The following is a 19951-nucleotide window of genomic DNA, read 5'->3' on the forward strand; positions in this document are numbered from 1 at the left end:
AAAGTATTGCAATTTTGGCAATCTTGATTTGATAACTGCCCCTACATCAATCACAAGTCATAAGTTGTGCTTGTCTTCCAAATAAAGTCATAGTTAAAGCATCCATCTTTTTGCTCATGGCCTCTAACTGTACATTTACAACTACCATAGGGTCTATTGCATGGATCCTATTTCCTTTGACTCGAACTTACTCTCTTCGATGTTTCTATTGATAGTTCGTGATTGCCATGTCTTCAATAAGATCCATAGATTGCTCTAGAGTCTTATTATTCAATGATGCACTTGATGCTGCATTAATAGATTATTTACTTACCTAATTCAATCCATTAAAAAATGTTTGAATTTGTAGCCATAGGGGTAAACCATGATGTGGATAGCTCCTTAATAAATCCTTGACCCATTTCCAACAATCATACAAAGTTTCATTCTTCTGCAGAAGAAACCCTGCTATGTCATTCCTCAACTTGGCTGTCTTAGAAGGTGGAAAGTATCTCTCTAAAAATTTCTCGGCTAGTTAATTCTAGGCTATAAATATCTGAGCTGGAAATGGTTTCAACCAATTATTCGGCTTATCCCTCAATGAGAATGGGAATAGCCTCAGTCTAGTAGCATCATCTAATTCTCTATTAATCTTGAAGGTATCACAAATCTCAAAAAAAAAATCATTTAAATGAATTGGATTAGATCCTCATTTGGCAAATGGTCAAACACACAATTGTTTTGCACCATCTGAATGATGTTGGGCTTGATATCGAAATTGTTCACTGCAACATTCAGTCTAACAATACTCGATGTAGCCCATTCAGAGTCGGGCATGCATACTCTTGCATGGTCGTCTCCCTAGGTAGAGCAACCTTTCTTAACTATTCCTCTGCTTGGTTTAGCTCCTCCCGATCCTCTTGACTCTGATTCTGTAACTCTGCCACTATCTCAGTTAAAGCTCATTCTCTTTCTCCCTTTGCTGCTTCTTCAAATAGTTTTATCGAATTAGCTCGGGTCATGTACAAATTCAAGTACTTGAAGGAAACACAAACACAACAAGAATAGTCAAAATAAAATAAAAATACTAAATCATTAGCTTTTGAATTACTAATAATATCATAATAGAAAAAATCCCTGGCAAAGGCACTAAGAACTTGATGTGCGCTATCCGCACACGGCAAAGTGCACTGATCATATCAAATAATAAAGTGATAAGTAGAGTAGCATTCTACTAGGGACTTAATTGTGAATACTATTTTCACTCTTATACTAACATCTGGCAATCAAAATGTTGTTTGGATATAATAATATTTAAAAATAAATTAATATTTAAACAAGAATTAAATCAATTGGTATATTAATCATAGATAAAGCCTACTTTGGTAATGAATCCCCTTAATAAGTTAAATACTTTATGAATCAAATAGTAATTAAATCAAATCTAGGAATTTAGTTGGCATTCCACAAAATTAGGTAAAAACCTTTCTCAAGTGATTAAACCTCTAATTCCTTAAAGGAGGGAAATGAATCTTTCTCGAACTTACTCACTTAGGTCATGCATTAAGATTAAGGAACTATTAAACCAAATGATCTTGTAGATCTATCTCTAGTATCCCAATCAATCCTCAATCCCTAAGAGGTGATTAATTCATAAATAGTTATCTCTAATCAATTTATCAAAATAAATCCCAATCAATACGTCAACTTATCAATTGAAATATTTGATTAAGCAATTAAAGGAACAAAATAACTCATAGAAAAGATTTAATTGCATTAACTTTGAATCAATCCATATAACATAAATTAGGGTTTATTATTAGGCAAATTCTGCAAGTGCACGAATCGCAACAAATAGTATAGAATGAGTATGAGTATCGTTCCTACAAGGAGATTGATACCAAGTACCACCCCTAATTGTATTTCCACAACCTAACAAAATTGAATAATTATAATTGAATAAATAACTAACAAGAAAAGAAAACTTAAAGCTAGTAATAATTTTCTTTAAAAATCTTAATTATAACTAGAGCCTGGATTTGTTTCACTCACTATTACTCAGATTACAAAATCTTTTCACAATTCAAATCATTATTTTAGTCAAGGGTAAATCACTCAAATTACTTAGAGTCTCTTTCGAGCTCATATAAGAATACCAAAGTCAATTACAGCCTATTTTCATGGTCACGTGAATTAACTAGGATTCATTAAGTTCCTTAGCAATTTATGGCTCTCCTAAATTTTATAAGTCTATGAGCTGATAAATCATGCAACTTGCATTATCTCTAATTTGCCCAAAAAAACATGCATTTAATAAGGCCTAAAATCAAATACAAGAACAAGTAATTGACTGAAAATTAATTCATTGAAAGAAAATTAAGATCCAAATAATTAATAGAATATCTACACAAATCCAAACCTTAAGAAGAGTCTAGTCGCACATGATTTTGGCAACACACGAAAACATAATTAAATAAATTAAAGAAGGGAAAGAAATAATTGATTCAAACTCTTACATCTTTATGTAAATTTTCTTGATCGCCTTGAGTATGTCTTCAAAAATTGTCTCTCTGATGATTCTCTCCCTCAAACTAACTACTCTCTTCCTTTTTTATAGCATAGGCTTAAGGAAACCCTAACTTGCCCTTCATTTACGAGTTTCCAATCAAAGAAACTATCTTTTATTTTGAAATGGCTTCAAGCATGGCCGTGTGGCATCCTTTTATTTTCTGGCATGGCTTGGCACGCGCCCATATGTGATCCTATGTTGTGCTATCATTATATCTTCAATTTGGGCAAAAACGGACACAGTCTGGAGGATGCCCATGTGCCATGTCATGCCGAATTTTGACAACTTCTTTGAAATGAGTAGAAGTAAGCACAGTTTAGAGCATAGAAGTAAGACACGACTTTGAACATGGCCATGTGTCAAACCGTGCTTCTTGAACCTTTATCCAACGTGTGACATGGGCACAAGCACGCCCGTGTGTAGACATGACACATTTTCCTTGATCATCTAGGGCTCCTTTTTATACTTTCCTACGAAAAAGGAAAAACTTATTAAAAATTAAATACAAATTCCTAAATAAAGTAAAGGTAAAATAAAATACTAAAATAAAGGTATAACTTAAATAAACTCCTAATTAAATTAAAATTCTTCCTAATTAATATAACTATTTATTCAAAAGTCATTAAAATTCAACTCAAAGACATGTGTAAAATTACACACAACATTTATCAAAACTCAAATAGCAAGAAGATTAGTTCCTACACATTGAAATAAAGAAATTAAGACTAGAAAAAGAAGATCTCGAACTATTCATGGATGAGTAGAGATGAAAATATTCAATCTTGGAAAATATTATCGAAAAGTGATGTTCTTCCTTAAGAATAACTAATGAAAAGCTACGAAATGAAAGTAAAACAAGCTCTCTAAGTGTTTATCTCTCTAGATTGAACTAATGATGGAACTCCGTCAAAGAAACCCTAAAACTTTCTTTAAATAATGTATTTTCATGATTGACACGGAGAGTACATAGGCACTATACGACCATGTGATGTCTTTAGCTTCTTGTAGCTTGGAATCATCTTTTCGGATACATAGGAAGGTCACACGGGCATCTCCCCTTCCCTTATGAACTTTTAGTACAATTTGCCTATTTTCTTGATTCACATAAGGTCACAGGGGGTGTGCTTCCCATGTCATGCCTTCTCACATTCTACCACTCTTTTTGACTCACACGGGAAGACTACAAGGGCAAGTGTTTCCCATGTCATTCCTGTATAGGACTCTAAACCTTCATGAATATGCATTCTCTTAGCTTGATTTTTCATGCTTTTTGGTGCCAAAAGCTTCTCTTCATGTAGGATCCTCAAAGCATTTAAAAGGACTTAGAAAATATTCTAACAAACAAATTAAACTCAATTGAAGGTAAAATCAATGCAAAAGAAATAACTCAATAGTATGTGCTTCTAGCACTTATCACTAAGGCACCAAAGTACCTCCCGATTAGGACTAGTCGAAGTATCAAAGTACTTCCCCTTCAGGTTAGTCTTCTGATTTCTGACCTCACATGCTAAGGAAGATAAAAATAAGTTGATGTGTAAAATGAATATAGGGTCAAATAGGCTATGGCGATATTATTAGGATAAGCAAAGGCTCATCTACTCTAGTGGAGGCTAGGCATATACGGGTACTTTTGTAAAACCTTTCTTATTTGTACCTAACTTTTCGAGCTAAGAATCACTGATTTTAGGGAGGGAGAAACTCGGTCTCTCTATAAGGGGTACAAAGTCTTTATCTCTCTTGAAATTGTCGCAATCGCATCAAGTGGCGACTCCATCTCCAATTGGTCTTAAAGCCATTTCGTAATCCTTTAGGGCCCTCAACTGAATGGCTCATTTTAAAACCGGCCTAGTACGGAGAGCGGTCAACACAGTTGCCACAAAATATACAGATTCCGAAATCAACCCTGGACTAATAGTGGATATCGAGCGCTCATAAATACATTACTAAATTCTTCAATTAATGGAACTATTGCATCTGGAACTGTTGTAGGCTCTGCAACCTCCTTTTCAATCAACACATAGGTTGCCTCAGACTCCTGCAACTCCTTATCAAACTGAGCTAAAGATAACAAATTAGTGCTAGTCTATCTAGTTGTAGACTTCTCTTTTGGTTTGCTAGGTACTAACATAATTTTCATACCATCAAACACAAAACTATTGGCTCACCCATCATGAACTACTTTTCTATCATACTGCCAAGGTTTGCCCAACAACAAATGGCATGCATCTATAGCCAACACTTAACACTAAACAACTTCTCTATATTTCATACTAATACAAAATGAAACAAGAGCATGTTTTAAAATTGTTAGCTCACCACCCTTCTTAAGCTAAGCTAGCTTATAAGGCTTAAGATGCTTCTCTATCTTAATGTTAAGCATGCCTTGCATCTTATCAAGCCTAGCACTTAAGCCACTCACAGCCTCATTAGTGGTAATGGCAGTCTCTTTTTTAGCTTGGTGCAACACAAACTCATCAAAATCCTAGAAGTTTCGGGGCATTTCCTTTCTACCAGGGTCTTTAATATTGGCATTAGCAGTAGCTGTAATAGCAGCAGTAGTACCAGCAGCAGTTTCACTGGCAACCATAGTTGGATCAACTACATGAGGATTAGCTAATGAAGCAACTGGGGCAATTGGAGTAGCTAGTGGGGCTTGATTTTCAGCCATCCCAGCCAAAAGTTGTTAGAGCTCTTCTTGAATTACACCCTTCAAATCGTCAATGACAACATTTTTTAGGATCTCAACATCCTACTCGCTAGCTCTTTTATTGGCCATTTTTTATGTAGCTTTAGTCTCACTTGTGCAAGCTTGAATCTTGATTTCTCAAGTAGCTCTAGTATGGTCTAGACTTTTAGTGAGATAGGTATTCTCTCTCGCCTCCCACTATCTTGCCTCTTCCAACCAAAAGGAGTGTCTATATAGCTAAAAAATAAAAGGTTTCTTATGGTGCATGCGATGCATGAGATGCATGATGCACATGATATGCACAAAGACAAAGAAAAAGGGTTAGCATACACAAAGTTATTATACAAAGCATCCTAGGATTTTTAGGATTGGGCTTCCAACAAATAAGGGATAGTAGGCCCGACGTGCATGCCATAAACTCTTCAAACAAATTTAAATAAACAAAGCAATATTTCTCATTTTAAGTATAAGTCTGCACATTTTGGGCATAGAGCCTAATTGCACATGTTCTTAGGCCAAGACTTTTTAATATGTGGGCTAAAGTACTTATAAAGAGAAACATATCAAATAGCAAGCAATAGAGTTCCTAAAGGAGATTACTGTTGTCATTACCGTGAGCTTAGTCTGAAGGAAGGATAAAAGGCCCCTATAAATAAAAAGTGTTCTTCCTTGGCTCATCTCCCTACTCAAAGGTCCATGCAACAAAGGAAAGTCACTCATCACTTATGAGTGATTGTTGGAAGCGTCGCAATTATAAGGTTCAAGTGGAACCAAAGAACTACTAACTAACGCCATCAAGGCTATAGGGACCAAAGTGCACGACATGTGATAATGGGGTAATGATGCAAGGACCACTCGTTAAACAATAAAATAAAGACAAACATACACTAAAATCAGCTTCTCTTATCCCTAGTGGAGTCGCCACTGTGGGTCGACGGTTTTGGGCACACACCCGTGTCTTTATAGACTACAGCACTGTAAAGGCTTTTCAACCTAATTGGATTCACACTAACTAGTCACAAAGACTAGTATAGAGATGGGAGTCACCACCTAGGTAATTCTTCGGAAAACTTTTTCTAATTGAGTGGTATTTCTTGATTCCATAAGGAAGCTTCGCCACATTCACAGATGGATCTTGAAGCCAATTTCCTTAATTGTATATTTTTATCTTTAATTTTATTGTTTAATAGGCTATTCCCTATAAATGCAACAATCATATTTCTACAGATAAAGCACTACAACATGTGAGGTGCAATTTATGAGTTATGTTTATTAAGCCCACCCAATTTTAATTAACCTATTTTACTAATTAATTATGTATAAGACCTTCCTAGTCTAGCCCAATTTACGAGTTATGTTTTAGTTCTAAGGCTTTAAGCCTATATGGGCTACTTTTATGCAAAAGCCTAATTATGTGATATTAAACTTAATTATAACCCAATTATAAGAACTAAAGCATGGCACGGCCCACTAGGTCTACATTAATTTTAAGTTAAGCCTAATTACCATCTGATTAACCTAATGGACAAAAATTTTCATGTTCGGTCTAATTTTAACCTTAGGGTTTATGTGTCTAAGTTTTAATTTAGCAATCACTTTACAGTTATTTGACATTCATCAAACATAGAACAAAAAGTAAAAGTGCATAAAGTAAATCCTAGCCATTATAACCTTTCTCTACAACTAAAACAAGGGAAAAACACCTAAATACTGAATATAGAACATAAAAATCATTGAAAATACATCAAAACTCAAAAATTTGGACAAGGGCATAGAGTCGATCAGCTCTAGGAGGCTTGAAAGGTCTTTTTGTAATTTTTCTCAATTTTCCACATTTAGAAGCTAATTTTTACATGCACAGAGGGCAAAAGAATGATTAAAACATGTAAAATGCAATAAGAAATATGAAGAAACATAAGATTTGACAAAGAAAACTAAAAATATATAAACTCTAAATATCAAACTTGACAACAACAAATACTGTACTTTAAAGCAGATTCCAATTTCAATTAGATAAACCTAAAAACCTAATTCAAACAAACACAAATTAATTAAATATCCCTAAACATTAAACTAATCAAACTAAAAACCCAATAATATCACAATATCATATTCAATATCCTACGTGTTCCTATTATCATAATCAAAATCCAATAAAATCATCAACATGTTAAATAGGAAGAATCTTAATCAAACCATGTCATTTTTATTCATTCAAAAATAAACTTAATCATGTTTATAGATTCATAAGTAAACACAGGCATAAAAGAAGTTAAGAAAAGAATGTTGATGATATGGATGTAGGAAAACCCTCAAGTTGTCACCGTAGGTTGCTATTCTCTGAGTTTGAGGAGATGATGAAGTAGTTAAATCAAAGGTTGCTGAGAATCCAGTTCTGCTTGAGAACTAAAAACTTATGTCATTCTAAACGAGTTTCCTAAATTAGGGTTCTTTCTTAGTGGTTTACCAAGAAGTAACTCTCTATGTATAAAACAATCAAATAAGAGTAATATTAAAGAATGCCTTAAGGAATGTAGCTAATGCTTAATGATTGCAGTTAACCCTAAACCTAAGGTGCCATATTCTACTCATAGTAGGGTTAGGATAACTGAACGGGTTGTCGAAGCCCTTCAAAATAAATTACTGATTTTCTTAAACTAATTTGTAGAAAAAGTGAAACCAGGTTGAATCCCAAGAGAACCAATGTGAATAGCTTCTCAAAGTAAAATAAAAGGGGGGTTTTTGAATGTTTGAATTAAAATTATAAATAGGCAGAAAATAATGAAGGCTGAATATTAAAGTAAATAAAAATCAATCTTAACAAATTTCCAATTCAAGAGTGCTAATTCCATCCAATTGTAATCATGATCATAGGCTAAAATATCAATTCTTCTATTCAAGTACTTAGTCTACTTATTCAAAAAAGCCGCAACAAGTGTAATTCTCCTAATATAATTGACTCGAACACAACATCCAAATCAAAACTTACCATTACTCAACTAGGCACGATAGCGTTCCATATCAACTTAATGATAGCATTAAGAATAATGAGAATGACTAAACCAACATTAATTTAATTAAGATAACTGCAATTGAAATAACCTTGTTCCTTTATTTCCCTAGATCCTATCATGCAAGCTATCTAATTCGAATTAGCCGTAATCGCACACACATGAGCCAGCTCCTTGCTACTTGTGTCAATCGTTCATAACAATTACGGATCACAAACTCAAAGTTTAGCAATAGAAAAATCAATATCGAAGTTAAGTCGTCAGTTCAATCAATATCAATAATTCTTAAATAATAAGAACAAGAAATAAAGAATGCTTGAATTAAAAAAGAATTCTGTTAAGCACAAAGCCTCACAAAATCATAATTGAAATTTATTCACTCTTGAATTAGAAACTAAAAACTTAGCCACTCATAGTGGAGTAAGAATTCACAAGAATTGTAGAGAGTAGAAGAAGAATAAGAATATGAATATGAATGAATTAAAGGTACTTCCAGCCGTCCTTATATAGGAAGTAAAACCCTAAACCCTAATAGAATCCTTATAAAAAAGAAATAAGCTTCCTATTTAATCTTATCCCTACAAGAAAGGATAAGATTAAAAGTAATCTAAATAAATTAAAACCCTAAATACATGGAAGAAAGTTCTATTAATCCAACACTTCCAAAAATAGAGGAGATTAACTAGCGATAGGTCCACCACAATGAAAACTCTGAAAATTTCGAAGCTCTCCTTAGCATCTTTTAACAACTCATGGGGTGCAAGGCGTGGTCACGCCTTGTTGGCGATAGTCTTCCGCATGATTTCTGAGCTTATGGGGCATCAAGGCGTGGTCACGCCTTGTCGACAGTGATCTTCTGTGCAGATTTCTGCACTTCCTCCAAAAGACTTGGTTTCTGATAAATGATGACTTAAAACATGTCTTTAGGCTAGATTTTGCTCCATCCTTGATATTTCATCACCTAAGTCAGAATAAACATAATTTCCATAATTAAGTACATTATTCAACCAAATCGCAAGGAAATTAAATACAATAAATATAATTATTTGTGACCTATCAAATTCCCCCACACCTAATTTATGCTTGTCCTCAAGCATACTCAATTCAACATACCAATTCTCCTTTTAACCTTCCTTTCATCTTCTTTCAATCTCCCCAAATACCAAATAAATTAAACATACATTAATGAGCTGAATAGTAATGACAATCAAGAGATTAGCATTCATAGGATAAATTTTGTAAAAGGAACAAGTATCTCAATAATTCATCAAAATCAAAGCAACAAGACTTAACACCCTCACATGGTTTCACTCAATACTTTCAAAGTGTTTAGGGTGCATTTACTCTCGAAATCAAAATAAAGCATGTTATTACCATAAGCTTGCTAATGAATCAAGTCTCCACCACTACACATGAATTAGATGCAAAAATCAAAGGGACTTTACAAGGGTTGTAATGGGGCTTAGGAAAGGGTGTGATAAAGGAAGAGCTGAGATGTTTCATAATCAAGACAAAAAGATTAGATTCTTATGCCACATCCATGAAACATACTACAAAAACTTTGAGATTTATTCCCACATTTTATATTAGCACTAAAAATCTTGGAGAAATAACATGTAATAATTCAATTCAATATATTTGATGAATACTTCTCCAATTATCCTCTTTCATGAAAGGAATAAATATCAACTTTCTTTTCTCACTTTTTTTTTCCTTTTTCTTTTTTTTTCTTCTTTTCCTCTTTTTTTCTTCTTTTCCTCTTTTTTTTTGTTTCATTTGTACCATGCAACACTTCCCTTCTTGTCTTGACAAGGGTAGAAAAATAGAGATAGCAAACGAAAGGTCTTGGGTTAAACAACATGTGTTTAAAAAAAAGCTCAAAGTGGCTAACTAAAAGGGAAATAAATAGGGTAGGTATTTTAAGAGTCTAAGAATAGATTAATCCTAATTGCCCTTATCATATTAAAGCATCAATCCAAAAATGTAGTCTCAACAAGAATACAGAAGCAAGTTCTAGAATAATCATACTAGTTTGATAACACTCATAAAAAACAATTGGAGCAAAATATAATGAACTGCTCTAAAGCTCAAAAGCTCACTTCAGTATTTACATTTGTATCAAGTCTTGTGCATTTTTCAATCAATAAACTAATGAGATACCTTCGGATAGTTTTAAAGAAACACTAATCATGCTTATCCCCTTTTCATGCATTGAAATTCAAATCAAAAATGTATTTCTAACTTACATGGTATTCCAGGTTATCAAAATAAAACTCAAGGTTGCAAAAGAAGAATTAGAACATGTGAATTAAAGCATACCTAATTATAAGCATAAAAAAATATTTTCAAAAGGAAAAGGAAATCATGTAATTATCATATTCCTCCCCCACACCTAAACTATACATTGTCCTCAATGTATCAAAAAGAAAATGGCTCATAAAAGAAATGAAAAGAAATATGAAACTCCCCTGATTTGCAAGCCACTTGGGTGGAGTAATCTATGGTGATGGAGGGCAGGGGGGTTGAACTCCCCAGTGTTTCATTAAGGCGTCTAAATTTCTCTCCATCTTTGAAATTTGTCGTTCCATCTTGTCCAATCGAGCTTCAAAATCTGGTTCAATGGAACCCTCTGGATCGCGAGGACTGCTTGCTGGGCAAGATCGTTTCCTAGATCTTGGAGGATCGCCTTGACCGTGCGAAGAAGGCCTTTGGAAAGAGTACGCCCCATTATGCTCCACAAGCACGTGCATCTTTATCAAGCAGGCGATGTCCAATGGTTCCATCTCGCAAGCAATATGTAAGTTAGTATTATCTAGATCAAGCAACTGAAGGCGAATAGCCAAATGAGTAATTAAAAATCCTAAGCATAAATGCTTTTTATGAGTTAGCACAAATTTGAACTGTGAAGCCAACCAAAAACCCAAATTGATTGCGTTATTATGCAACATGGACCAAATAAAATAAAGTTCAGCTTTTGTACATATATTGGTTGTGTCTTTTCTACCAGAAAAGCTGAATGCTAAAAATCGTTGCATGTAAACCCATTCAGGTTTATTAAGATACCCACCTTTGGAGTTGCTAGGATCGTAATGCATTGGGTCAGAAGACATGGTCTTCCAAAGTTTTGACTGATCAAAATTATCGACAAAATCTATGGCAGAGCTCTTGTATTGACTGGTTAGAGAAAATGCGGTGTCAATAAATCCTAGGGCCAAATTGAATTCAGTAATGGATTGCCTAAATTCTTTGCCTAGGAGTCTATATCGCACAACCCCAGGAGTATCAAATGTGAAATTCTCTAGTGTCTCGAACTGAAAGGTTGTGTAAAATTCTCTAATCAATTCAACAAATGTGGGGTATCTAACAGTCACTAAAGCTTTCCACCACATACTAGCTATCAATGTATCAAAATCCTGTTTAATATCCAGTGTCTCAAGAGAATGGGTGTCGACATACTTACCTGGGTAAATCACTCGCATTCTTACATCGGCGTACCTGTCCTTTCTCGCTTTAGTAGTGAATTTCAAAAATCCAGTCAGTTCGTCTTCCGATGGTGGTAGGACAGCTTTCCCTTTCCCTAGGCGAGTTCGCTTAAATGAGATTTTTCTACTGTTCCAAGCGGCTGCCGTTGATTTTTCTAGACGAACTCTTGCGTCGGCAGTGGGTGGGACTGTGGTTTCGCCGATGTTGGGTGAGACTATCGCGTTAGGCTCTTGAGGTGTCGTCTCCGTAGGTGGATCTGCATTGTTAGGGTTTGGTTAAGGGATGGCAGTCGCGTCTAAAGGGCGATCTGCTTCGCTATGTTTTGTTTGAGGAGTTGCAGTCGTGTCGCCGAAATTGGAGGATTTCGCTTTACTTCGCCGGTGAGTGGAGGTTCTCTTTCGGGCTGTGGTCTTAAGGCGTACCATGATCAGTTTGTGAGTAGTCATTTTTGCTGCACAAAAGAAGAAAAGAAAATAAAGGGAAGCAATACGACTTGTTGTGGACTCTTCGCACTATTTCTTTCTTTTTCTTCTTTTTTTTTTGGAAATAAATAAAAATATTAATGAAAATATAAAAATAATAATAATAATGAAAAAAAATAATAAAATAAAATAAAAATAAAATAAAATAAAATAAATTGGATAGATCACGCCTTACAAGAAGTGAGCTTCTGTAATTTTTTTGGTGCAGTTTTTTAAAACAAAACAGAAGACAGCTTGGAACAAGGCGTGGTCACGCCTTGTAAGAAGGGAGCTTCTGTAATTTTTTGGTGCAGTTTTTCAAAACAAAACAGAAGACAGCTTGGAACAAGGCATGGTCACACCTTGTAAGAAGCGAGCTTCTATAATTTTTTGGTGCAGTTTTTCAAAACAAAACAGAAGACAGCTTGGAATAAGGCGTGGTCACGCCTTGCAAGAAGCGAGCTTCTGTAATTTTTTGGGTGCAGTTTTTCAAAACAAAACAAAAGACAGCTTGGAACAAGGCGTGCTCATGCCTTGTAAGAAGCGAGCTTCTGTAATTTTTTGTTGCAGTTTTGCAAAACAAAACAGAAGACAGCTTGGAACAAGGCTTGGTCACGCCTAGCAAGAAGCTCGCTTCTGTAATTTTTTTTTTATGGTAACAAGGCGTGGTTACGCCTTATCCAAATTTTTGCCTCCTGCCAAAAAGAAAATTAGAAAATAAAATAAAATAAATGAATGAAAATAAAAAGTAAATAAATAAAGAAGACATTTGGGTTGCCTCCCAATAGCGCAATTCGTTTAACGTCATTTTGCTCGACGGAGTGAGGGAACGTCTTAGTCATCTGGATAAGTGGGGTAATCCAGGGGAAAATTATCGAGACATGGAACAATTTCGCCCTCTTGGAATATTTTCAATCTATGACCATTTACTTTGAAAATTTTGTTCAAATCCAAGCTTCTAATTTCCACTGCACCATAGGGAAACACATTAGTAACAACAAATGGATCGAGCCATTGAGAACAAAACTTACCAGGCATAAGCTTCAATCGAGAATTATATAACAATACTTTTTGACCAATCTTAAATTGTTTCCTTATAAGAGTATTGTCGTGGAGTAATTTGTACTTCTCTTTGTAAATTCTCAAATTCTCATATGCATCTAATCGCAACTCCTCTAATTCTTGCAATTGTAGTAGCCTTGACATTCCTGCTTTATCCATGTTCATGTTGCATTGCCGAACTGCTCAATAGGCCTTATGCTCAATTTCTACCGATAAGTGACATGCTTTTCCAAAGACTGACCGATAAAGGGACATTCCTATGGGAGTTTTATAAGCTGTGCGGTATGCCCAAAGAGCATCATCTAAACGAAGGCTCCAATCCTTTCTTCCTGGATTCACCGTTTTTTCCAAGATGGATTTGACTTCTCTATTGGAAACTTCGGCTTGTCCATTGGTTTGAGGATGATATGCGGTGGCTGTTCTATGATTTACTTCATACTTCTTCATCAAAGCTGTAATCGATCTATTGCAAGAATGAGTTCCCTGGTCACTGACGATTGCTCTTGGAATTCCAAACCTGTTAAAGATGTTAGCCTTGATAAAACCTACAACAGTTTGAGAATCATCAGTTCTGGTGGCTTTAGCTTCCACCCATTTTGATACATAATCTATCGCCAAAAGTATATATGAAAAACCACAAGAAGAGGGTAGAGGACCCATAAAATCGATCCCCAACACATTAAATATTTCACAGATGAGAATCGGAACTTGAGGCATTTCATTCTTTCGAGTTAGTGCTCCTACTTTCTGACATCTCTCACAACTTTTGCAAAATTGATATGCATCTTTAAACAAAGTTTCCTAATATAAACCACAATCTAAGATTTTCCTCGCAGTCTGTCTAGGTCCAAAGTGTCCGCCACATGCATAATCATGGTTGAAGGTTAAAATAGATTGGAATTCATTTTCAGGCACATATCTCCTAATCGCTTGATCGGAACAAAATTTCCATAAGAAGGGTTCATCCCAAACATAATACTTAGATTCACTCTTTATCTTTGCCTTCCTAGACTTACTAAGACAATGAGGTAGATTTCTTATGACTAAGTAATTTACCATGTCTGCGTACCAAGGAATTATACCTTCGAGTTGGAACAAATGTTCATCAGGAAAATTGTCATTGAAGGGTAGGTCATCTTCTTCCCTTATCAACCTACTCAAATGGTCTGCAACAGAATTTTCCTTGGTTTTGATTCTTTCTTTGCTAAAAGATACTTCAAAGCTGCATGATCAGAATACACAATAACTTTAGAACCAAGCACATAAGATCGAAATTTATCTAAAGCAAAGACAATTGATAAAAGCTCCTTTTCTGTCGTTGAGTAATTGCATTGTGCGGAATTTAACGTCCTGGAAGCATAATAGATGACATGACTTTTCTTCTCAATCCACTGCCCTAGAACTGCTCCCACTGCATAATTGCTTGCATCGCACATGATTTTAAAAGGCAAATCCCATCTAGGTGGTTGAATAATAGGCTTGTTTGTCAACGAATCTTTGAGTTTTACAAATGCCTCTCTGCATTCTTTCCCAAACTCGAATTGAACTTCTTTTTGCAGTAAATTTGTCAATGGCAAAGCGATCTTGGAAAAATCCTTGATAAATCTGCGATAAAATCCTGCATGGCCTAGAAAGGAACGCATTTCCCTAACATTGGTAAGATATGGTAAGTTTGCAATTATGTCTACTTTTGCCTTATCAACTTCTATACCCTTAGAGGAGACCACATGCCCTAATACAATGCCTTGGGTGACCATAAAATGACATTTCTCATAATTTAAAACCAAGTTTGTTTCTATACATCTCCTTAAAACTTTCATTAAATTTTCTAAGCATTCATCAAATGAATCCCCATACACAGTAAAATCATCCATAAACACTTTGATGCATTTCTCAATATATTTAGAAAAAATACTCATCATGCATCTTTGAAACGTACCTGGAGCATTACAGAGACCAAAAGGCATTCGCCTATAGGCATAGGTTCCGAAAGGACAAGTGAATGTTGTTTTTTCTTGATCTTCCTGTGTGATAGGAATTTGATAGAATCCTGAAAAACCATCAAGAAAACAGAAGAAACATTTTCCCGCTAATCGTTCTAACATTTGATCAATGAAAGGTAGGGGAAAATGATCTTTTTTAGTTACTTGATTAAGCTTCCTAAAATCTATACACATTCTCCAACCATTTTGCACACGCATTGGTACAAGGTCATTGTCTGAATTCCTTACCACAGTCATTCCAGTTTTCTTAGGGACAACATGAATTGGACTTACCCATTTACTGTGTGAGATTGGGTAGATTATACCTGCATCTAATAGCTTGAGTATCTCTTTCATGACAACTTCTTTCATGGCTGGGTTTAGTCTCCTTTGTGGTTCCCTTGATGGTTTAGCATCATCTTCTAGCAAAATTCTGTGCATGCAAATTGATGGACTAATGCCTTTTATGTCAGCCAACGTCCAACCGATTGTAACCTTGTATTCCTTCAAAGCTTCAATCAATCTTCTTTCCTATTTCATTGTTAGTCTTTTTGAGATGATAACAGGCAATGTTTCCTTGTCACCTAAATACACGTATTTTAAGTGATCCGGTAAGGTTTTCAACTCTAGTTTTGGTGCCTGCACAATAAAAGGTAACATCTTGTCATTAGTATTAGAGATTTCAGCATTGAGATTCGTGGGTTCAGATATTGTTGCTAAGAATAGTTCTTCTACACCAATCTCATAATCATTTTCTTCAAAGTTTGAATTTTCATCTAATTCCTGTTCGTGACCAACACTTTCTTCTGCAAAAACTTCCTGCACAATTGGGTCAATTACATCAATATGGCAAAGAGAATGTACATCATTAGGGTATTTAATTGCATCAAAAATATTAAATTTAACAATCTCTCCATCAAACTCTACGGAGAGAGTACCCTTATCTACATTAATCTTTGTCTTGGCAGTTTTCATGAATGGTCGTCCTAACAAAATCGAAGCTGATTTTGATGAAGAATTACCATCCATTTCCAAAATGTAGAAGTCGACAGGAAATATGAGCTCATTAACCTGCACCAAAACATATTCAACAACTCCAAGGGGATGAATGAAAGAACGATCAGCTAATTGAATCACTACACCAGTTTTTTGTAAGTCATTTAGCTTTAAATCTTGATAAATAGAAAATGGCATGACATTAATGGAAGCTCCCAAATCTAACATGGCACGCTCAATTTTCGTATTACCAATTACACAAGGTAATGAAAACATACCTGGATCTTTGCATTTCTCTGGTATATTCTTTTGCAACATTGCCGACACATTCCTACTTACCACTACTTTCTCCTTTTCCTTCATTCTTCTTTTGTTGGTGCACAATTCCTTCAAGAACTTTGCATATTTAGAAATTTGTTTGATAGCATCCAATAGTGGGATATTTATCTCCACCTTTCTAAATGTATCCAAGATCTCCTTTTCTTGCTCATCTTCTTTTGGTTTCGCTAATCTACTAGGAAAAGGAGGCAATGGAGTGTGAGATGAAAGAGATAGGGGAGGATCAAATTTTACCCTACGTGATGCCTTAGAGGAAACTTTTTCTTCATTTTCCTTGCTTAGTTCACTTCCCTTAAGTGGAATCGAGCCTGAAGGAATCTCTTTTCCACTTCTTAAAGAAATTGCCCTAACGTTCTCCTTTGGATTTATTTCTGGTTGCGAAGGTAGTTTTCCAGAATTTTGGGCTTCCAATTTACTAACTGACGTAGCCAATTGAGTTATTTGATTGTCTAAATTTTGAATGCTTGACCTTGTTTCCTGTTGAAATTGAAGATTATTGTTAGCAAGATTTTTAACAATATCTTCCAAAGACATACCTGAATTTGGAGCTTGAGGTTGTCTATTGAAATTTTGTGGAGGATATTTCTGTTGTCCTCCTTTGTTCCCATAGCTCAAATTCGGGTGATCTCTCCATCCAGGATTGTAATGATTGGAAAAGGGGTCATACTTCCTTTGAGGTTGACCAGTAAATCCGCCTAGAGCATCAGCTTCTTGGATGGAGTCTTGTTGCAATGTTGGACACATATCGGTGGGATGTCCTTGCAGCGAACATATTCCACAAACTTTTGCCATTTGCAATTGCCCTACAGCCATTTGACGAACCAAAGCAGTTAAATCAGAAATTTGATTTTCAAGATTTTTAGTACTTACCTCATTAACTCGCCTTGTAGCTCCATCAGCCCTTGTACCAAATTGCTGAGAATTTTTAGCCATGTTTGAAATTAATTGCTTGGCTTCTTCAGGCATTTTATCTACCAAAGCTCCACCACTTGCTGCATCAATCATGCTCCTATCCATTGGCAATAATCCTTCATAGAAATATTGGATTAGGAGTTGCGGAGAGATTTGATGATGTGGGCATTTAGCACACAGTTGCTTGAACCTTTCCCAATACTCATACAACGTTTCTCCAGTGAACTGTGTTATGCCACAAATTTCTTTTCTGATGTTGGCAGCTCTTGTTGCAGGAAAAAACTTGTCTAGGAACAATCTTTTCATCTCATTCCATGTTGTTATTGAACCGGAAGGTAGATAATAGAGCCAATCCTTTGCTTTATCCTTCAAAGAAAAGGGAAAAGCTCTAAGATTTATTTGCTCTTCGGTCACACCATGTGGTTTCATTCCGGAGCATACAATATGGAATTCTTTCAAGTGTTTATAAGGATCTTCACCTGCACATCCACGAAAAGAAGGGAGTAAGTGAATTAAACCCGATTTTAATTCAAAATCAACTGCAATATTAGGAAATGTAATGCGTAAAGGTTGTTGATTTAAATTCGGTCATGACTAGCTCTTTGAGAGTTCACATTAGCCATGTTTTCTGTAACTTCTTGAAAGATAGACGTGTCACCAATAGCCAAATCTATCTCCAACTCCTCTATGAGACAAGTTTTTCTTTGCTTAGTCTCCTTTCTTAATCGACGCGCTGTCTTCTCAATTTCAAGATTAAACTGCAAATCAATATCTTGAGAAGAACGAGTCATAAACAAATAAATTAATCAATGAGAAACTAAAATCGGTTCCTTGGCAACGGCGCCAAATTTGAACAGGTTGTCGAAGCCCTTCAAAATAAATTACTGATTTTCTTAAACTAATTTGTAGAAAAAGTGAAACCAGGTCGAATCCCAAAAGAACCAATGTGAATAGCTTCTCAAAGTAAAATAAAAGGGGGGTTTTTGAATGTTTGAATCAAAATTATAAATAGGCAGAAAATGATGAAGGCTGAATATTAAAGTAAATAAAAATCAATCTTAACAAATTTCCAATTCAAGAGTGCTAATTCCATCCAATTGTAATCATGATCATAGGCTAAAATATCAATTCTTCTATTCAAGTACTTAGTCTACTTATTCGAAAAAGCTGCAACAAGTGTAATTCTCCTAATATAATTGACTCAAACCCAACATCCAAATCAAAACTTACCATTAGTCAACGGGGCACGATAGCGTTCCATATCAACTTAATGATGGCATTAAGAATAATGAGAATGACTAAACCAACATTAATTTAATTGAGATAACTGCAATTGAAATAACCTTGTTCCTTTATTTCCCTAGAGCCTATCATGCAAGCTATGTAATTCGAATAAGCCGTAATCACACACACATGAGCCAGCTCCTTGCTACTTGTGTCAATCGTTCATGACAATTACGGATCACAAACTCAAAGTTTAGCAATAGAAAAATCAATATCAAAGTTGAGTCGTCAGTTCAATCAATATCAATAATTCATAAATAATAAGAAGAAGAAATAAAGAATACTTGAATTAAAGAAGAATTTTGTTAAGCACAAAGCCTCACAAAATCACAATTGGAATTTATTCACTCTTGAATTAGAAACGAAAAACTTAGCCACTCATGGTGGAGTAAGAATTCATAAGAATTGTATAGAGTAGAAGAAGAATAAGAAGATGAATATGAATGAATTAAAGGTACTTCCAGCCGTCCTTATATAGGAAGTAAAACCCTAAACCCTAATAGAATCCTTATCAAAAAGAAATAAGCTTCCTATTTAATCTTATCCTACAAGAAAGGATAAGATTAAAAGTGATCTAAATAAATTAAAACCCTAAATACATGGAAGAAAGTTCTATTAATCCAACACTTCCAAAATTAGAGGAGATTAACTAGGGATAGGTCCACTACAATGAAAACTCTGAAAATTTCGAAGCTCTCCTTAGCATCTTTTAACAGCTCATGGGGTCCAAGGCGTGGTCACGCCTTATTGACAGTAGTCTTCTGCACAGATTTCTGCAGAGCTTATGGGCTGTAAGGCGTGGTCACGCCTTGTCGATAGTGATCTTCTGTGCAGATTTCTGCACTTCCTCCAAAAGACTTGGTTTCTGATAAATGATGACTTAAAACATGTCTTTAGGCTGGATTTTGCTCCATCCTTGATATTTCATCACCTAAGTCAGAATAAACATAATTTTCATAATTAAGTACATTATTCAACCAAATCGCAAGGAAATTAAATACAATAAATATAACTATTTGTGACCTATCAATAACCCTAGAGAAACATATAAATACTCAATTATTTGAAAATAAAAAACTATCTTTTCCCTTTATTAGAATAATATCCAATGAGATGAAATTAAATATTTTATATTCAAGCAGTTATCATAAAAAATATTTAAAAATATTAATAATTATCATAAATCA

General features: G+C 34.9%; 2 non-coding genes across 2 annotated transcripts; both read left to right on the forward strand.

Annotated features, from left to right (window-relative positions):
- The first annotated feature begins 359 nt into the window (after positions 1–359).
- Positions 360–466, forward strand: LOC112534302. The gene has a single exon (XR_003078598.1). It is a non-coding gene; the product is annotated as a small nucleolar RNA R71 (small nucleolar RNA).
- A 17165-nt stretch (positions 467–17631) lies between these two features.
- Positions 17632–17738, forward strand: LOC112534308. Its single transcript, XR_003078604.1, has one exon. It is a non-coding gene; the product is annotated as a small nucleolar RNA R71 (small nucleolar RNA).
- The last annotated feature ends 2213 nt before the right edge of the window (positions 17739–19951 follow it).

Source organism: Ricinus communis, chromosome 4 (assembly GCF_019578655.1).
Source record: "Ricinus communis isolate WT05 ecotype wild-type chromosome 4, ASM1957865v1, whole genome shotgun sequence".
NCBI classification, from domain to species: Eukaryota; Viridiplantae; Streptophyta; class Magnoliopsida; order Malpighiales; family Euphorbiaceae; genus Ricinus; species Ricinus communis.